The sequence below is a fragment of the Schistocerca americana genome, chromosome 6, assembly GCF_021461395.2.
Source record: "Schistocerca americana isolate TAMUIC-IGC-003095 chromosome 6, iqSchAmer2.1, whole genome shotgun sequence".
In the NCBI taxonomy this organism is placed as follows: Eukaryota; Metazoa; Arthropoda; class Insecta; order Orthoptera; family Acrididae; genus Schistocerca; species Schistocerca americana.
This window is the reverse complement of record NC_060124.1, coordinates 216,732,945-216,754,362: the sequence shown is the minus strand read 5'-3', so window position 1 is coordinate 216,754,362 and position 21,418 is coordinate 216,732,945. Positions and strand designations below refer to the sequence as shown.

At 39.8% G+C, this 21,418-nt stretch overlaps 1 long non-coding RNA gene across 1 annotated transcript in view; it reads left to right on the top strand.

The window, feature by feature from the left end:
• LOC124619618 overlaps window positions 1-19,248 on the top strand; it is a 167,812-nt gene extending 148,564 nt beyond the window's left edge. The window contains exon 2 of the long non-coding RNA XR_006980102.1: window positions 16,312-19,248. This is a non-coding gene — a long non-coding RNA (uncharacterized LOC124619618). The remainder of the gene's footprint in view (window positions 1-16,311) is intronic.
• The last annotated feature ends 2,170 nt before the right edge of the window (window positions 19,249-21,418 follow it).

Genomic DNA, 21,418 nt, shown 5'->3' with positions numbered 1-21,418 from the left:
GTCGAAGTAGAGAGGATATAAAATGTAGACTGGCAATGGCAAGGAAAACGTTTCTGAAGAAGAGAAATTTGTTAACCATCGAGTATAGATTTCAGTGTCAGGAAGTCGTTTCTGAAAGTATTTGTATGGAGTGTAGCCGTGTATGGAAGTGAAACATGGACGAATAATAGTTTGTACAAGAAGAGAATAGAAGCTTTCGAAATGTGATGCTACAGAAGAATGCTGAAGATTAGATGGGTAGATCACATAACTAATGAGGAAGTATTGAATAGAATTGGGGAGAAGAGGAGTTTGTGGCACAACTTGACTAGAAGAAGGGATCAGTTGGTAGTACATGTTCTGAGGCAATGGTTTGACAAATCTATGGTTCTTGGATGTTATGATTTTTTCTTTCCCTTTATGAAGTTGGATCGTGGGAGTTTGTAGGCAAACATACTCAAATACTTTGAATGAATCTTTATGCAATCTTTGGTCCAGTGCGCTAATACCTCTGAAATCCTGTGGCACAACCATTATGCTTGTTTCCGTCCAAGTCAGACGTTGTACTTGAAAGTCGCTAGCACGGTATTGGCAAAGAAATACGATATTGCAGTACCTGTGTTATTTTGATTACGATGGAGTGTGCCTTTGGACATGCGTGCATATTACAGGGACTGCAGTATCGTGTGTATTGTGTATGTAAAATACTATTGGTCACAACAAAGAATTTCGTGGTTCGACGATGGAACAAAAAATAACGAGAGTCGGAAACCATTTAACCAGCAAGTGCAGGACGTCAGATACAATGCTATTCCAGCTCTAATTCACATTCTACAAAAACCTTGATTACAAGGTTGTTCTGGTGGCCGATTCATTTGTCATTTATCAGTTTTCTTTCCCTTACCGTTTCTCTTATTTTCCTATATTTTCACATATGCGTGATTAGTTCTTAATTTCCAGGCTTCTTTTCTTCTCACTGGACCTAAAGTTTTGCTAGTAATATTTCTGTCTAACGTTGCTTTTTGGTCGAATTTATAATTTAGCGCTAGACGTTCATTTCTTTACGAGCATTCTTGTTTCACGAGCATGCTAAAATGTTTTGTTCTTGCTTTGCTTGGTGCGCATGTTTATTGTAAATATTTCCTATTATCTCACGTGTCCTTTCTATTTGATGCGTCCTTTCCTATATGGCAGGTTTTGCGAACTTATTATCTGTTGACCAATGTCTGCCTGTAATTACTGAGGTAAATTTTTTATGATAGTCATGAATTTGCCTTTTCTGCATTAATTCCTAACCCTGCTCTATTGACTGTCTCTTCCAGCAGGTTGAATTGTATATCCACTTCTGATAAATTTTCATATATTACAGCAAACTCACCTTCATCTACATCTATACTTTTCAAACCACTGTGAAGTGCATAGGAGATGGTTTCCCCACTGTGCCATTTCTTATGGCTTTCTCCCGTTCCATTCACTTACTGAGTGCGGGAAGAGTAATTGCCTGAATGCCTGTGTGCATGTTATAATTAGTGTAATCTTGTCTCTGTGATCCCTATGCCAGCGATATGTAGCAGACTATCATACACTCGTAGATGCATCTCTTAATGTTGGTTCTTGAAACTTTGTATCTTGGCTTTCACGGGATAATTTGCATATATCTTCAGGCTACGCCAATTCAATTCTTACGACGTCTTCGTGACACTCACCTATGGGTCAAAGAAACATGTGACCATCTGTTGTGCCCTTATTTGTATCCGTTCAGTATCCGCTGCTAGTCCCATTTGGTACATTTCCCACACACTTGAGAAATATTCTCGATTGGGTCGCACGAGTATTTAGTATACAGTATTCTTTGCAGACTGATTGCATTTCCCTAGTATTCTGCTATGTACCGAGTTCTACTACCTGCTTTACCTACGAAAGTGAATCTCTGCCCTAGTTTACGCGCAGTCAACGTAGCTGTATACATATCGATGAGACATAATGTAAGTAGGCTGTTTAGGTTTTCTTATTGGTAACGCCACGTAGCGCTCTGTATGAAAATCACTGGCTGTGCTGCGTGCAGTCTGTGGCTAGTTTGCATTGTTGTCTGCCATTGTACTGTTGGGCAGCTGGATGTTAACAGCGCATAGCGTTGGGCAGTTGGAGGTGAGCCGCCAGCAGTGGTGGATGTGGGGAGAGAGATGGCGGAGTTTTGAAATTTGTAAGACTGGATGTCATGAACTGCTATATATATTATGACTATTAAGGTAAATACATCATTTGTTCTCTATCAAAATCTTTCATTTGCTAACCATGCCTATCAGTAGTTAGTGCCTTCAGTAGTTACAATCTTTTATTTAGCTGGAAGTAGTGGCGCTCGCTATATTGCAGTAGTTCGAGTAATGAAGATTTTTCTGAGGTAAGTGATTTGTGAAAGGTATAGGTTAATGTTAGTCAGGGCCATTCTTTTGTAGGGATTATTGAAAGTCAGATTGCGTTGCGCTAAAAAATATTGTGTGTCAGTTTAAGGACAGTCATGTATAATTGTTCTAAGGGGACGTTTCAATAACTACGGAGTCGAACACCACAGATGTAACGAGCACAGGCGTCATAAACTGTTCCAGTCGCGCTGAGCAACCCTGAGAAAGGCTTTGTCGGCTAATATCGCTGCAATCAATAAATGGAACTATAAGTGCTTGTACGAGTTTCTTTTTCAGATCAAATTAGAGGACCTTTCTGGCATGGAGGAAGGAATACTGATGACTTTTTGCACAATACAATTAAGTGCTCTGTCCAATTCATATTTTCATCTATTATTACTCTTAGACCATTTGCTGAAGGAAAGAAGTTGATATTTGCCCCATTTAAGATTAAAGATGACAGGGATATTACTTCATTTGACAGAGATACAGGACCAACTTCGATTTTAGCATTTGGATGGAAGTGCTAACTTATAGGGGGACTGAAGTGGATTACGAAAGGTGTTTCTAATAGCTGAATTGTATCTCCTCGTTCTGCTTTTTATTGGCAGGACACTTAAAAAATGTAACAGACCTACTAAGGAGACTGCCTACACTACGCTTATCCGTCCTCTTTTAGAATACTGCTGTGCGGTGTGGGATCCTTACCAGATACCACTGACGGAGTACATCGAAAAAGTTCAAAGAAAGGCAGCACGTTTTTTACTATCGGGAAATATGGGAGAGAGTGTCACGGAAATGATACAGGATTTGGGCTGGACATCATTAAAAGAAGGACGTTTTTCGTTGCGACGGAATCCAATCACCAACTTTCTCCTTCGAATGCCTAAATATTTTGTTGACACTGACCTACATAGGGAGGAACGATCACCACGATAAAAAAAGGGAAATCAGAGCTCGTACGGAAAAATGTAAGTGTTCACTCCTTCCGCGCGCTATACGAGATTGGAATAATAGAGAATTGTGAAGGTGGTTTGATGAACCCTCTGCCAGGCACTTAAATGTGATCTGCAGAGTATCCATGTAAATGTAGACGTAGATGCTTGGTATGAGATCTCTATTTAGTGATGTCTGCATCGCGGTGCCGGGTTTTGGCTGCCAAGTCCCTTAACTTAATCAGACTTATCTTGTATTATCCCTGGAGATAACGACTTATTATGGTCTGTCACTGTTTATGTGCCACTTTCGTAACATAGGCCATAAACTGATAATAACAGTGATAACTGAGTGCATGAAATCGCGTATTAAGCTTCAGGCACCCGCTGCCTTTTTTAGGGACCTTATTGTTCGAAATTCATGCAGAAAATAAAGCGTAAGACTTGTAATTTCTTCATATTACTGTATCACGTAGAATACTAGCGACTCGTCACGGGTTTTCACGGGTTGTACTTCGCGTCGACGGTCGGAACACACGCCTGGCGCAGTAACAATAAATTATGTACACAAAATCTTCCTCGTGAGTCAGTCACTAAAGTAGTTCCTGACACTAGCCCTCACACACGAACAAAAAAGCATGGCCGGCGACTACAGTTTATAATATTTTTAGATTAAAAAGTCAACCAAAAAATCTAACATGTCTAAATATATATTACCTTACCTTCGAATTAGAGATTGTAGGTGACTTTTCTGATGTACGTGTTTACCTCACAATATTTTTCCTATCCTTTCTTTCCTTCGTATATTTTTATTTTTCCGTCTCTTCTTTCCCATTTCCTACATCATGCACAACTATTGTTTTCTTTTCAAACATTTACGTATAAAATCCTATTAAAATATTCTTTTTTATTTTTTACTTGTGCTCGCTGCATGTTCATTGCTTTGTAGACAACATCCCGATTTTGTCTGTGCATCACAGTGCAAGATGAGATAATTTAAGTATGTAGAAAAATTTTTTGAAACTATTTGTCATTTGTAAGCATGTGTCTTGTTTATTCTTTATTTGTGAATTATCTAATGAATTATGCAGTCTTTTTTAAGCAAGCTCAACAAAAGGACAATATTTTCAAAGCACAGAAGCATGTTATAAAACTTGTATTTGATGTTACTTCTAGAACATCGTGCAGGAACCAAATTTTGAATATTGTAGTTTGACACTTTACAAGATATACTCATTGATATCCATCACCATTTCCAATACTTCTCTTTTCTCCAAAAGTAGTTAAATGCACGAGTATGATACTAGGACCAAAAATAATGTCTGAGAGAGAGTGTAAGTGTTAATATTAGTGCATAAACGAATCAAATAAATTTGTATTCAACAACATACCAAAGCACATTAGATGTTACATAGTTTTCTGGAGACTGCGTTATTTAAAAAAACTTTCTGTAGTGCTGCTCCTTCTACTTCATTGAATAGCGTCTTTATAAAATCTTAAATATATTATTTTTAGTTATTTTAAACTTCAAATTTGCACTGTAATACAACAGTATTTCGTAACATTAAGTCATTTCATGATACTACTCTTAATTCATATTAAATATTCACCTTTCACTTCTTTCCACATCCGAGAGACCACTGTGCATGAAATAAAACTAATGTAACGCAATTTTCCATTGAATTGCAGCTTCAGTTGCACCAAAGAAGTTCTGAAGTGTTCGGAAGTGACTAAAAAAGACTGACAAATGCCCTAAAATAAGTTACTTGCCATTATACATAGTATAGATATGAAGAGTATTGCTCAAAACGTCTTGGTAAGTAGACGCAGTAGCTAGTATGAACGCAGATCTTTGCTCTGTTTCTCAATGGGCACAGAACCTAGGTCTGAAGCTAAACCCCAAGAAATCCCAGGTCATACTTATATCTCATCCAAAGTTAATCAGCCGGTACTTCCGCGAAACAGTGCTCAAATACTTCTCAATGGTACCCAACCACCATACCAAAAAACAGTAAAAGACCTTGGAATAATCTTGGATGAACACCTAAACTGGGAAGAACAAACAGTCACAGCTTGCCGGAAATCGCTCTCCTGCCTACAAGAAATTCAAAAAGTTAGAAAAATATTTCCAACCCATGTTAAACAAAAATTAGTCCAAGCACTAGTCTTGCCTAATCTTTACTACTGTGATGTAGTTCAACACGGCACAAATAGTGAAAATTCGAGATGCCTCGAGCTAGTGATGAATGTTTGCGTTAGATACGTATGCAATATACGGTTGTATGATCATATCAGTCCTTCATACTCCCAGCTAGGTTGGATACGCTCACATAAGGCACGCGATCTCCACACGATGTGCTTACTTCATCGATTTCTTAGCCACTCGTGCCCCCAATACTTATCTTCTCACATTAAACACCTATCATCATTCCACAACCGCAATACCAGATCGGATAGGTCTAGCATCTTGGCTGTACCTTTACATAACACAAAATCTTTCTCCGTGTCATTCTCCATCTCAGCCATACGACTATGGAACGCGCTCCCCTGTGATCTGCGTCTTATCCAGAACCACTCAGCATTCAAGAGGGAACTCAAGACTTACATATTAGGGACGGTATAGCCACCATTGTTGTGCCCCTCTCATCTCTTTCTTTCTCCTCTCCATCATAGCTTCGAATTTTACCATTCTATTTCTCTTCTTCTAACCTATCTACCTCTTCTATATCTCTTTCACCCCATTCTATCGTCTTATGTCTCTGCTTGATGAGAATAACTCACAAGCTGCAAGAATACAGGGTGATTCAAAAAGAATAAGGAATTTAAAACTCTGCAACGACAAAAGGCAGAGCTAAGCACTATCTGTCGGCGAATTAAGGGAGCAATAAAGTTTCATTTAGTTGTACATTTGTTCGCTTGAGGCGCTGTTGACTAGGCGTCAGCGTCAGTTGATGCTAAGATGGCGACCGCTCAACAGAAAGCTTTTCGTGTTATTGAGTACGGCAGAAGTGAATCGACGACAGTTGTTCAGCGTGCATTTCGAACGAAGTATGGTGTTAAACCTCCTGATAGGTGGTGTATTAAACGTTGGTATAAACAGTTTACAGAGAATGGGTGTTTGTGCAAAGGGAAAAGTTCTGGACGGCCGAGAACGAGTGATGAAAATGTAGCACGCATCCAGCAAGCATTTGTTCGCAGCCCAGGAAAATCGACTCGCAGAGCTAGCAGAGAGCTGCAAATTCCACAATCAACTGTATGGAGAGTCCTACGAAAAAGGTTAGTTATGAAATGTCAACTACCCGAGGCGATGGATCAGCCGCCAGGCAGCCCGTGACAGAGCACTTCATCACTGGCCTCCAAGAAGCCCTGATCTTACCCCCTGCGATTTTTTATTATGGGGGTATGTTAAGGATATGGTGTTTCGGCCACCTCTCTCAGCCACCATTGATGATTTGAAACGAGAAATAACAGCAGCTATCCAAACTGTTACGCCTGATATGCTACGGAGAGTGTGGAACGAGTTGGAGTATCGGGTTGATATTGCTCGAGTGTCTGGAGGGGGCCATATTGAACATCTCTGAACTTGTTTTTGAGTGAAAGAAAAACCTTTTTAAATACTCTTTGTAATGATGTATAACAGAAGGTTATATTATGTGTCTTTCATCAAATACACATTTTTAATGTTGTGGTATTCTTTTTGAATCACCCTGTATAACGAGAAAATTCCCAACTAGCAATACGACTGACATTCATAAAAGAAAAATATGTTTACTTTCATATACATAGTCATTACTATTATTATTAGTATTATTCTTGATTGTTATAATTATTTTTTGACTGTTATAATTATCATTGTACTGCTTTTATAATCTATATTTTTTTCTTTAACATTAATACTGTATAACATGTTATATGCCCTTAATGTTCTGTAGAAACTGAAATTTGTTGAATCTGAGTATGCCTGGTTAGGTGTAAGAGAGGGCCTGACGGCCCTAATCTTGCCAGGTAAAATAAATGCATAAATAAATAAATATTTAACTACTCGTAACTACAATATACATTGACAAACCTACAAAATGTACTTAATGCATAGAGCACACTGATGACATCGAAGGAGCTGTTACTTTTGTAAGCATGAAATGGAGTAAAACAGCCAGCGGCTTTTAAAATCAGTGGATAGTATCGTAAATTTGATAAACAGAGACATTGTTTGAAAATAACATGCACATGGAAGCACTAGTCTGTAATTGTATGTTGCACATAATAACTTTACTGTACTATCCATCAGATACACAACTTGCATAGTACGCCAGTAAAAAAGTAATGTACAAAAGGCGTGTTTGACTACCGGCTACTTTCATTTTAAGGGGGTGTGTTTGTGTTGTTGCCCCAGATGATGATTACACGAATATTTTGTCGGGATTTGTAAGAGGTGGTACCTTGAGGTACGGCAATACGCGAACACGAGAAGTAAATTTAAATAGTTTCATCAACAAAGGCGGATTATAAAACACTCACGTTACGCGTGCCTATCATCACTGTGTCTGACATCCTAACACCGGCTAATTACGGTCGTATCGAAAGGCTCCATGGTGAGCTAAGAAAAGAGACATATTCGTGTCCGTGGCAGCGCTAGTTAATACTGCACACTGCGGACGGCGGCCAGTCGCGTATTCCGAGTCATAGTGCGGCCGGGCGCCCGTCTACTGACCAAGCGAATCGTCAGCATTTCAGACAGGTCGGCTGGCGAACGCGTATTACGTACTGTACGGCTGCTCGCAATCCGTAGACCCTTACATCACTCTCCCCAGAGAAAAAGAGCAACCATAGGTGGCTCAAAATGACCTCCTGGGCGTTATGATTCTATTTCGCCATTTGTGGCATCAGAGGGCATTGCAACATGTATTTCATTTGCAGGCACAGTAACGTTCGGTGCAGATAAATGGTTCAAATGGCTCTGAGCACTATGCGACTTAACTTCTGAGGTCATCAGTCGCCTAGAACTTAGAACTAATTAAAACTAACTAACCTAAGGACATCATACACATCCATGCAGGAGGCAGGATTCGAACCTGCGACCGTAGCGGTCGCTCGGCTCCAGACTTCAGTACAGAGAAGTGTGCCTTCAAGATGACAATTTCATACATGACAAATGCTTTTGGCAAAAGACAAATTAATAAAAGCAATAAAAACACAATACTGACAATCAAGTATGCATTAACATTACTGGAGGAATCGAAGGACTTAATTCTGTTTACTGCTTCAATGAAATTTAACTCATTACTGGAAGAGATTACATTTTCGTGGATGTCCTTAGTTAAATTATTGTCTTCAGAAAAATTTGATAAGGAATGCTTTCCATATGTTAATATGTATAAATCATTGTTTTAAACAGATAACATTCTAGTTAATGGCAAATATCCGGTTGCATGAAATGTAGTTGCCAACACACTAGGCATATCAAATAGTTCACATGATAAATCACAATGTGGGGCATTCAAGATTAATCCACTGTTGTTCAATTTTAGAGTTAAGAGTAGCTCAGGTGTATCATAGTTTTTGCGTGTAAATGTGACTCAAGGGTGGAGTTAAATGAGAAAATTATACCTTCAGAACATCGTTTAAGAAATGGATGATAAAGATGCGTTAAAATTCTAGGGCAATCTCCTCTTGGGGAATGATTCATAAACAAATCTTTCTCACAGCTGTAAACTCTACTGTCTAAGAATACTGTCGATTCAGGGCAAATTAACCTATGACTGCGTTTACACACCCAAATATCGAACAGTTTCAGTCATGGATTACCTCCACGGATAAGGGTAAAAATAGTTTAGGCCACAACATTACATCTGTCATTACTTAAATAAAGCATATCATGAATATCAGTATATGACACAGTACTTTTAGAAGTAAACACACTAATTCCAAATGTACACAGAGCAGTAGGCGGAAACACAACGCTATTTACAGACAGGCACGCAAGTAGTAATTGACGCTAATGAAGGATGGTCGATCGTTTACATCGAATCCCATTAAAGACGTAAAACTTCCAGGCAAATTAAAACTCTGTGCTGGACCGGGAATCGAATCTGGGACTTTTTGCTTCCACGGGCAAGTTCACAACCGATCCAGCTATCCAACCACGAATGACGACTCGTCCTCAAAGCCGAACTTCCACCAGGACCTCATATCACATGTTTCAAACTCCACAGTAGCTGTCTTGCATACCTTGCTCTGGAAGAAAGGGTATTGCGAATACATGGTTCAGCCAAAGCCTGGAGTGTTGTATCCAGAATGAAATTTCAGTTTGTAGCGAACTGCGTGCTGATTTCAAACTTCCTGGAGGATTTAAACTGTGTGTCGGACAGTAACTCTAACATGCGCAACTTGTCTTCTTCGAGGAGTGCTAGCTCCAAAAGTCATGCTCGACAACTTCGGTGGATATGGGAGATAGATAAGGTATTGGCGGAAGTGAGTAAGGCTGCGGGGACGAGCTGTGAGTCGTGCTTGGGTAGCTCAGTCTCCAGTCGACCACAGCGTGATGCTCTCAGGGCGTGTCCGATTAAGCAGCACAGAGTGCGGCGCACGGCCGGTCGTCTTCCTTCTACAGACTGTCAGTAACGCCATAACACTATGCAGGCAGACGCCAAGAAATCCACGATTAAATTAGGATTCCCATGCGGGAAAGAGCGTCTGCTTATCGATACTGTTGATATCTCGTTATTAGAAACAGAAGGTCATTCTGAACACGAAGTATACGGCTTGCAGATGACTTTCAAACCGACGCGGTTAATACACTGATCAGCTTTAACATCATGACCATAGTCGGTATGTCCCACTTTGGTACGGATAACAGTGGAAACGCATCGTGGCAGCGAGTTGACACCACATCTGCACACACAAGTCACGAAATTCCCCGAAAATACCGGAGATGGAGGCGACAACGTCTCACATCACGTCCAACCACATCCCAGATTTGTTCGATCGGGTTCATGATCCGGTGAGTTGGAGGGCCAGCGGATCAACTGGAACTCCCCACTGTGTTCCTCGAACCACTCCATCACACTCCTGGGCTTGTGACATGGCGCATTATCTTGCTCAAAAGTGCGATTGGCGTTGGGAAATATGATGGTCATGAAGGGAAGTACATGGTGTGCAAGCAGTGTACGTTGTTCCTTGGCCGTCATGGTGCCTTGCAAGAGCTGCACTGGACCCACGGACGCCCACATGGATGTTTCTCAGAGCAAAATGGAGCCGCCACCAGCTTGTCTCCATCCCGCAGGACGGGTGTCAACGAGCTGTTCCCCTGAAAGACGACGGCTTCGCGCCCTCCTATCGGTATTCATCAGACCATGCAAAGCTCTGCCACTGCACCAACGTCCAGTACCGATGGTCACTAGCCCATTTCAGTCGTAGTTGCCGACGTCGTTGTATTAACATCGGCACACGCATGGGTCGTCGGCAGCGGAAGCCCATGTTTTGGAGTGTTTTAAGCACTGTGTATGGAGTCACACTTGTACTCCGCCCAGCATTACAGTGTGATGTTAGTTCCACCACAGTTCGCGCCTGTCCCGTTTTACCAGTCTGCCCAGCCTACGACGTCCGACATCTGTAATAATGGGTGACCGCCAAACCTCACGACGCGACGGCTGGATGTGGTTTCACCTGTTGAATTTCACGTGTGTAAGACACTCACCACAGCACTCCTCGAAAACTTGTCAAGTCGTGCAGTTTCTAAAATGCTCGTGCCTAGCCTCTGGGCCATCACAATCTGCCCTCAGCCAGACTCAACCGGATGGTGTCTCACACCAATAGATCAAGTTTGCACGAACATTTGTATGCTGCTGATGCAGATGTCATCTTTGTTCAAGAAGGCACCAAACTAACAGCAGCGACAAGCGCTGACGAAATGATCAACCTGCAGTTGATAAACATTAATGCTCTCTCGGGAACGAATCGCAGAGTGGAAGCGCGCGGTATCCACCACGGCCAGACAACGCAGCTTTTCACATCTTTTTGTGCTCCGGTAATTCTTGGTGGAGATTTCAGTTGCGTGACATCTACTGACAAACAAACCCCCTGCTACTGTTGTTCGAAGCATTTTCATATATTAGATGCGAAAATGGCATTCGAAGGAGATTTGTGGCGACTGAAACCGAATACCGCCGTTTGCATATACGTCACAGCGACTTCAGCCAGACGTCCTGTGAGATTCCACGCATAAAGAGAACTTCTGCCAAACATCTGTGACTGGTAGACGTTACTCGTCAGTTTTTCAAATCGTACTACTTTCTACATAACGGGACGACACCTGCCTCAGGAAGAGAATAGGGGCCTAGGCACGGGCACTTTAACTGCAGCATTCTGCCACACACAGGCTCGGTAACCGAGCGGAGCAAAGTTAGCGAGCGGCCTGCACTGCGCGACAAAAATTTCAGTCACGCCTGCCTCAGTGGATCAGATCCACTACAGTGAAATTCAGAAACTGCTGAAAGGCGCAAATAGTTAATCAAACCAGAAGGAATAAGACTGCCAAAGCCGTGCGGGATTGGCCGAGCGGTCAAAGGCGCTACAGTCATGGACTGTGCGGCTGGTCCCGGCGGAGGTTCGAGTCCTCCCTCGGGCATGGGTGTGTGTGTTTGTCCTTAGGATAATTTAGTTTAAGTAGTGTGTAAGCTTAGGGACTGATGACCTTGGCAGTTAAGTCCCATAAGGTTTCACACACATTTGAACATTTTTTTTTTTAAGACTGCCAAAGAGTATTATTTTACGACCCTGCGGCAAGAACATTTTTCTGTCGCACGTTTAGTCCAAATTACAGCAGGATTAATACGGACTGAGGCAAAGATCACGAGTACAGTATGTCAAACTTCTGCCCGTTTCGTAGCTCGTGTCCGAGGCTATCCTGACCGAATGTCTACCCCCTCATCCATTCACCAAATGATTTAAGAGCCGCGGCCGTCTCGCTCTCACTCATTAACCACTATACGCGATACCATGAGCACCCAGGACAGTAGACAGATATAAAAGATTTTACTGCAGAGCACTATATCGCTTTGTGTTTTCTAAAGCACACATCAAGCCGTGGCCAGCAGCACATGCTCAATTAAAACAAAATCGCCGACGAACAGAACAGAAACTTAATTGCAAGATTTACAGCAGAGGAACTGCACTCCGCTTTAAAAACCGTGCCGCAGCGCTAACCTCTCGCAACGGATTGTTTACCGATGTAATTTTATATGCATTACTTGGACCACACCAGCCTATTTCACTCCCAAAACGATCCGTGACCATAAAAGCTCTGCGGACCATTACGACTTCAGATAGCTGATGCGCGCTCTTTTATCGCCTGTCCTACGGACCGCACCAACACAGCACCACTGAGGGACCATCTATGGTAGACGCTACATGTACGTGGTGTGCCAAGCGAGCACATCAACCGCCATCGCGTTTTTAGATCTAAAAATAGCGTATGACCGAATAGATTAAATGTAATAATAGTGTACTAGTCAGCCGTTATTTTGATATTGTTTTATTGGGAAACCAGTTTCGCTGTTACACTCACGTGATCTTCAGGCCCGTCACACGAATGATACTAAGTATCACTCATTCACGTGACACTCCTCAAGATGATGTGATTGGAACGACGAAACTTGTTGCCTAATAAAACAATATAAAAACAACGGCTGTTGGGTACAGTATTGTTACATTTCATTGACCAGCCACTGTTCCTGAGACCAAGATAGAGTCACATTTACCAAACTGACTATGTCTACCTATTGCACACAGTATCAGCTCTCGGTTTTCACTCCACCTTCACTGAAGTCATCGCCTCATGTACCAGATACACATCCGCGAGATTAAAAATAAATGAGACATTCAGGAAGCAAATCTCTTTCCGAAGAGGACTTCGACAGAGTTGCTCTTTTTCCGCTAGATAGTTCGTGGTCACAACGGAATCCATGCGATCACATCTCCGTCTCATTCTTTCTGGCATCAGTGTATTATATGGCCTCAGCTGTCCGAAGATGCCACCTTGATATTCCGATATGACAGAGACAAACAGCTTGCCAAACAGGTTCTAGATGACTAAAAACAGTACAACGATGCACTCTTGAACGTACACAAATCTGCAATCTTACCAACAGGGCAGTTCTAGGCACTTCAGTCTGGAACCGCGCGACCACTACGGTCGCAGGTTCGAATCCTGCCTCGGGCATGGGTGTGTGTGATGTCCTTAGGTTGGCTAGGTTTAAGTAGGCCTACTTCTAAGTTCTAGGGGACTGATGACCTCAGATGTTAAGTCCCATAGTGCTCAGAGCCGTTTGAACCATTTACCAGTAGGTCGGCATTCGCAATAATTACTATAAACTTGGTTGCCACGAATTCATGTCCGGAAACAACTGGGTTTCTTGTTTACGGCCTGCCCAAACGATATGATAAGGTTCAACTTGCGCATCAGGTTACAAAATGTAAATACCATCTCACGTAAGCAAAAATGAAGCACCTCATTCGCATCCAAAAAGGCTTCTTCGTCAGCCAGTACATTCTTATGTGAATGCAGCCTTCAACATTTTGGTACATTTACCAATACATTGTATTCAGAATACCTTTCAAAACTACCGCCAAACCGAGCAAGATGGGGAGACTTGGACTTAGATGTCCAGGATTCTCCTCAAAACGGGGTACAAAATCATCAGTAATACTGACGACACCGAAACTAAATACCTTTACGCATGCCGTAACCAGCAAATCGATCCATCGCTGGCTCCATACGTCACTGCTAATGTTGACACAGAATACGTTACCTGGTACTAACAAGCCCTGAATCAACCGGGCGAGGGAGTGGTTCGCAACTCATCGGCGTTCACATACAGCACTCTACTTAGCTCTCTTCCACCGCACCCTCTAGCAATCAGGTGCTCACAGCTTAATTTGCCCAGGCTGCGGAGCAACGTCTTCCAGCGTACAGGGAACGTGAAGCCAAGCGGTCACCAACGGAGTGGATACACGTGAGAAGTTTAACCGAGCTAACGTTGCAGGGAGATCGATTTGTAATTATTGTAAAATTCCCGACACTATCGGACGTAGATTCTTGTGTCGGGGCCAAACGCCATTTTGAATCGGACGCGAAAGACACCGTCTGTCATCACCAGAGCGGCGTCTCACACGATCACGGCACCATATTTATTGCTACCGGATTGGGAATTTTTCTCGCCCGCCAAATATCACAGCTACGTGTGGCTGGCTTGTGCTGAAGACTGAGATGTGCAGTCTGAGGATCCATCAGGGCCCAGTTTTAAAATCATCACTGGTATCTAATGAAACAACTGAGAACAAGATACAGACCAACTTTCCGTAACTTCATTCGCAGGACCAAAGCCCTTCCATCTCCATCCTCTACCCTGTACCCAATTTCCTCACCCCTCATATTCAACGTACAGAAGAAAAAAAAAACTTTAACATTCTACATTGTAATTCGTTCCGTTACAATACGCCCTTAGTCTCTGCGAGAATAGCAGTGATACACATACGCAAGAAATCGACCTTTTACGATGTGTATTTGTTACTTCATTCCATTTTAAGAGAAGATTCCTTTGATTTCAACAACCTCATATCAGGGCCATAAGGACACCACTCGACATTGCTGGAAAGCCGTTCATGCGGATGGCAGATGTACTACAATCTATGTGGAATAAAAATGGGCGTAGAATGGCAGAGGAAGCGGACTCCGATGAAGGCGATTTTGGTGACCGAAGGATGGGATTTCTCGGCATTGATGGAGACACAGTTAGACAAATTAAAAATAAAGACTGTAGGTAGAGCACTTCTCCATGAAAGACAAAAGTCCTAGGTTTCAACCCCGGTTCGGCATAGCTTTAATCTTTCAGGAAGTTTGTGAGAATTCCTGCTAGACATTAAAAATATTCTAGAAAGCTTTAAGAATGTCAATGTTTTATAAATGTCTCTATTTACTGAGAAACTTTTTGGTGGATGTAGTTATACATTTGAATTTCTTTTGTAGTGTCCATAATGGCACAACTTTAACATTCAGTACGAAACAATGAGATTATTGTTTCTGCATGTGGCATACTAACTTTCCTCGATTAGGTGACGTGCCATAGTAGATTTCTCAGACGTATTTCTCAGACGTACCGTTCCTTCCAGTTTTAGTATGTTCTTTGTAACAGATTTTAATCTTTCCACCGTTTTGCATGACTCAATATGCTGCACATTCAATGCACTGGATTTCACAATCTCCTTTGTTTCCAAAACATTTCTGTTAGTTTTAATGCTATGCAAGAGCATTTCAACAAGCTTTTATTGGTTTTAAAGGCGAAATTGACTTTCAGTTTGTGAAAGAAAGCGGTAAGTTCGAAAGAAACATTTTTCGTACAAACACATACGAATACGTATGCTTTCGAGGCCGATGTCAATCTCATTAAAATTCTTCCTGGTGAACTGTCGCGTTCTCTTACAAAATACACAAAGAGATAAAATACTAAAAGAACCGACGTTTCGACTGCGGTGCAGTGGCTTTCCACAGGCCAAAGGATAATTAACTTTAGAGTGGGTGCCTCAAAACACTGCATTCCCACGGCGTCACAAAACCATTGACGTGGCTTACACATCTTGACGGTAACTTGTAACTCGCACAAGTACTCTGGACCGTATTTCCTCCCCCTGTCGTAACACCGCAAGTGGTATCTCAGAGCCAATGAAATGTAAGAGATGTGACGTCGTTGTTCTTTTATTGAAGCACCCACTCCCCAGCATGTTACTCTTTGATCTGAAGAAGCCCGCTTTAACACTCCTGGAAAGTCTATTATTTCAAGTATTTCATGAGGTGACTCAGCTGTACACCCAAGATTTTAATGAGGACACGTTTTTAATTTTGCTTAGAGTTATCATGAAACTTGTCGTAAGGACTGAGACTATATTATTTCGATGTACAGTGCATAATGTAACCCGTTTCTTGTGTGTGTGTGTTTCAGAAGGAGCGCGGGCATACCGGTGCTACGCGAGGACATTATTCCCGGAGGAGGACTCGTGTAAGGACATATGGCTTCAAGAGGCGACGGGCAGGCAGCTACACATATGGTGCCAACAGAAGAAATGCCTCATACAGCTGCTAGCTCGGCGAACCACGACCCCGCAGCGCATGGTCGGTTTACACACTATCCTAATGATGACGAGGCCTACACCGAAGCCTTGTCGACCGGAGGGACGAGACAGAGAGAACGATCTTTCGCTTTCATAACGACATATCTAGAGATTATTCAATCGAAGCCTTTCGCTAAGAGTTTACTCAAAGGCGAACTGTCTGTCACCGTTTTCCTTGTAAGTTTCCTGAAGTAACGAAGGATGCCTACTGTTCTTGCAGGCAGTTTGAATTGACAGACATTACTGTGCTATAAAAAAGCCTGTAACCAAAATTTTTTTATCAATAGCTCTTCACTACACTTCTGTTTACTTACGAAGCGAAAGAATTGCAAACAATGTCTTTTGCTCATGATGAAATGAAAATAAGTAGACATTTTTAATGCCACATCTCTACCAAATGTAAGTCGCAACAGTTCAAATATTCGTGCTGAATGGCGGTGGTTATCGTTCTAAACAGTCAAACTTTGCAAATAAATTACCCACGTATCGTTAACACAGTCATATTAATCGAATAAACGATTTTCATGTACCCCCTCTGTAATCATCCTACACGTGAACCAGATAGCAAAATTCCTTGAGCGAGTGTTGAGTCGTCTCCTGCGATGTCTTTGACGTATTTGTTTAATATACAACGTGACTGGGCTTCTTACTAAAATTTCTATATTTTCTCACGTTTAACCAAGAAACATATTTAATGGCTGCACCAATAAGCCAGTGAGTGAGATTGAGATAAGTACTGTAAGAGATATAGCTGGACAATTTAAGAGTAAGTATGTCAGATGTTTATACTTCCATTTTATTTTCATAGGCTCAATTTATAAATATGAGGAACAGAAGAGGGAACAATTAGGGTACCACATGTGAAGTAATAGAGTCCTAGCTTTATCTATTAAGACATTCTCAAACAGGAACTGATCGCCTATCTGAATTCCCATACCCAGTCACTGATTCCCACAGAAAACCTTTGATCAGCATCTTCGTAATTCACATCACTGGTCAAGCTGAACAAGCGATTCGAATCTCTCAAAAAATAGCACATTTTTGTTGCAAAATTAAATATTTCTGTTTCATATTACATTTCATGGAATAATTTGATTCAACATTTGGGAATACTGGACCAAATTTGATAACAATCTTATTAAATAGCATAGGAATTTGAGAGACCTAATTCAGATATTTTTCAAAACTAAAATGCAAATACTGTCTGTTTTACATAGCTTAACAAACATATATTTCAAAACATGTTGCATCAGTGCAGTTGCATTAAAATTTAGAAAGGGCCTAGCTGAAAATATAAATTTGGTATCTGGATCAAGTTAGCTGTGAACTGCAGATACTATCAGTTTATTACACCAGGAAAAGAATTATTTCATAGTTCTGAATAATTACAGTGACTGCATTAGTGGTGCTTGTAAAATGAAAACTATGTACAATGTAATGACTAATATCCACTTGCCTATTTGTGCAAATCAATGTATTGTTAAATACTTGGATGTTAGTGAAGAATTTTGTAGTAACCATTTGATGTTACAGAACTAGAAAAGTTGTCATGTGTGCTCGAATGCAGGAATCAATGTATATTTTATTGTAATTTATAAACCTTCAGCACTGCATTAAATAATTTAATATGTGAGATATATTTATCTATATTTGCAAACTTTTATACTTATGCTTACATGATATGTATATTGAATGATCTTGTCCTGCACTGAATGCAGATTATTTTCCATTTTTCTGTACACAGGGTCAAGAATAAGAGTTTGCTATAATTTTTGACGTCTTAAACTTTTTGCTAAGAGAATGTTTAATTTTATAATTCAGCTGGTCTTGTACCATTTGTGTCCCTTAATACAGTGCCAAAATATTTGCTGTCATGGTTAATTTACAATTATTCAACGAACTAGTTTATGTGTGAAACATGTCAGACCACCATCTAATTTCTTATGATAAGGGTCTTGATTGAATAAATGTGTCAATTACGTGATGTTGAGTAGAAAGATATTAGTCATTCATAGCATGATTAAATATGGATGTTTCTAATGACATTTCGCTTTTTATGTATTGTAAATGTATGCTATATGTTATTATTGGATGTTGGATGTCTTTGAAAACTTTCATCTGTTACTTAGCTGTTATACTCAACTGTGTAATCCTACAGATAAATATAAATGTACTTATTAATAACACCATTGTAGATCTACCCAGTTTACAGTTGTATGTTACATAGTATGACAGTAATTGATGTGTATGTGCATATAGGCTGTTTAACACCCAACAATATCCCTAAAGCAATAGACCCCCTCGTGGTTTATTCATTTATATACTTAGTGATGTGTAACAGCAACAATAATAAAATATCTTAATTCGCCAGTAGTGGCAGGCACATTTCAGTCGAGATATTTGTGTTAAACTCTAGTTGTAACAGTTATAAGAATAGTGGCATTATTGCTTAAAATGTTTAACAGGAAAATTAATTAATGCTTATAGTTTAGCTTCACTGTCCCTAAACTGTTTAACAATCGTTTAATAAAATTATATTGTCGATGTCAGTACATATCTAACATAAGAACTTAAATATAATGATATTTTAAAGAAAGATATATATTAAATAATCCTTAATTATTCATCAACTGCTATGTGTTTCAACAATTTTCAGAAATTTGTATTATGTGCTTTTCTTAAAAAGTATTAGTTTACTGCAGTTAGAGTATAAAATGAAATGTAATTGTTCTAAAATATTAATAGAAGAAATAAATGTTTGAAAACAATTAATTAAATTTCAATGATTTTTTGAAAACAGTAATTAAACACATTTTACAAATAAATCATAAACCATTTTCTAATCACAACCATGAACAAAAACAAATTACTCTACTGTTAGGACCAAATGAAAGAGTATTATTTTGCAGGTCAAGATGGCAATAACTTTCTCTGCATATGAATCGACAGAGGATGTCCAGTGGTAAGGTGCAGGCAAAAGTATTTTTGGAATAATATGATTTTCAGCATTTATTATAAATATGAAAACAAAACACCAATGTAAAGCAGACTGTTACTGGTATTTGAAAACTCTAGCTTTAATTGTCAAAACAATTTCAACTGTGAAGTATGCTCGCTGTGTTTCATTGCAACGATTTATGATCTTCATAGATGACTTATATACATAACTTGTTAAAATAAGATTTTATTATTGGATGTTCCCATAACTGTTGCATTTTATGTCACTGTGTATTAAATGTCTCAGTATTATGGCCACCAAAGTGAACAGAAATATATACATTTAAATTTTGAAAAGCCTGACAGAAGTTCAATTAAGGAGATATTATCCCAATGAAACATTTATCTGTTTGTGAGTAGGAAGCATAATAAAAATATTAGAAGCTACTACTCTACATCATGATACAAAGTATAAATTACATTTTATACATTTCTTATTGCATTGAATTTAACACAGTTTGCACAGATTTCTGAAGTGTTCCAAAATTAAATGGTTCATATTATTCACTCACATTACATTTCACCAAAGAGAAGAGAGATAGGTGGAAGAATATGATTAAAAAAGTGCTCTAAGAGACCGATATACAAAAAACTGTTAGTAGTATTACAACAAGTGAAGGACAAACAAGGAAGTTAACCAGTATGAACTTAAGCAAAAGTCTTTCTATAGTCTAACTCCCCCTGTTTCAATTAGTTTGGAGTGCATCAGCCGACATAACGTTCTAAACACATGTAACTATCATTCGATAATAAATGATAATGATGCTTAAAATCTGAAACACCTAGATAGTACAGAACCTTATCTTAATAAAGAATTTAATACATAAATACGTCAGTAACCTACCGAGTATGCTTTTGAAGTTAAACAAATAATCACCAGTTCACTTTAAAAGTTTGTTAGCTTACTTTTAACATGTTGTTGCAGTAGTATCAATGAGAAACGTTTTTGTTACCAGGATATTGATCTGCAGACATGAGCAACTGACTATACACATCAAGTAATTAACAGTTATCATTGTAAATATGAAATCTTCTGTAAGATATTTAAAGCTAATGTGTCAAGAAATCAGGTTACAAGGCATTTAGTATTTACACATACTACGACAGTTACAGCAAACTACACTATCAGCAACAAACACTGCATCAAGTTTTACAAACTTTAATCTTTGTCCATCTCCACAAAACTTCGTGTTAATATTCTACACTATAGTTTCAGTTATTTTCAGGAGACTTGTATAAAATAGTTCTAGCCGTTTCAATCACATTTCATCTAAGCATTCTAGTTCCTCTTCACTTCATACTTAACATGCCCACATAAATTCCAAAATTACTCAGTAGAAATCTAATTCTTTTTCAAATATTTACAATATTCACTTTTCGCATCTTTAAATTCTGTGCTCCATATCTAGAGCCGAAACAGCGCTCCAACTGATTCAGTACAAACGTTCACCTCTATAATAGTCTTTTTCAGATATCCATATTGCTAACTTGCCAGAACTGCAAATTCTGTCCTCCATGTGTAAAATAGAGATGGCATCTTTCTCAGCTGCATGTAAATGTAGGCTGCCGGAAGTGCTCTTTACTCTTTTGACCCCTTTTACATCTCGTCACTTCCTTGATTTAACCATCTTGTGCTAGCATTCCGTCTAGGTTGAAGAGTATTCTTTAGCTTGCTCTACTCAAATTTCCTTAATTTTGATGTACATATTATGCACTTGCTATTATTGTTCATCTCTTTCGCTTTCCTTTATCACAGCTTGGGTCCGAATTTGGGGAAACGTAGTTTGTCGATTCTAAAGAACAGTGCTTCCACATCTCCCTCAGCTTCAACTAGGAAGACTGCTACGCCTCGGAACCCCTGTGCTGGTGCCTACTGGTTTCAACTCGTAGATCCGTTCGGACTTCAGTTTCTTCCGTTCATTCATCAAAAGAAATATTAAA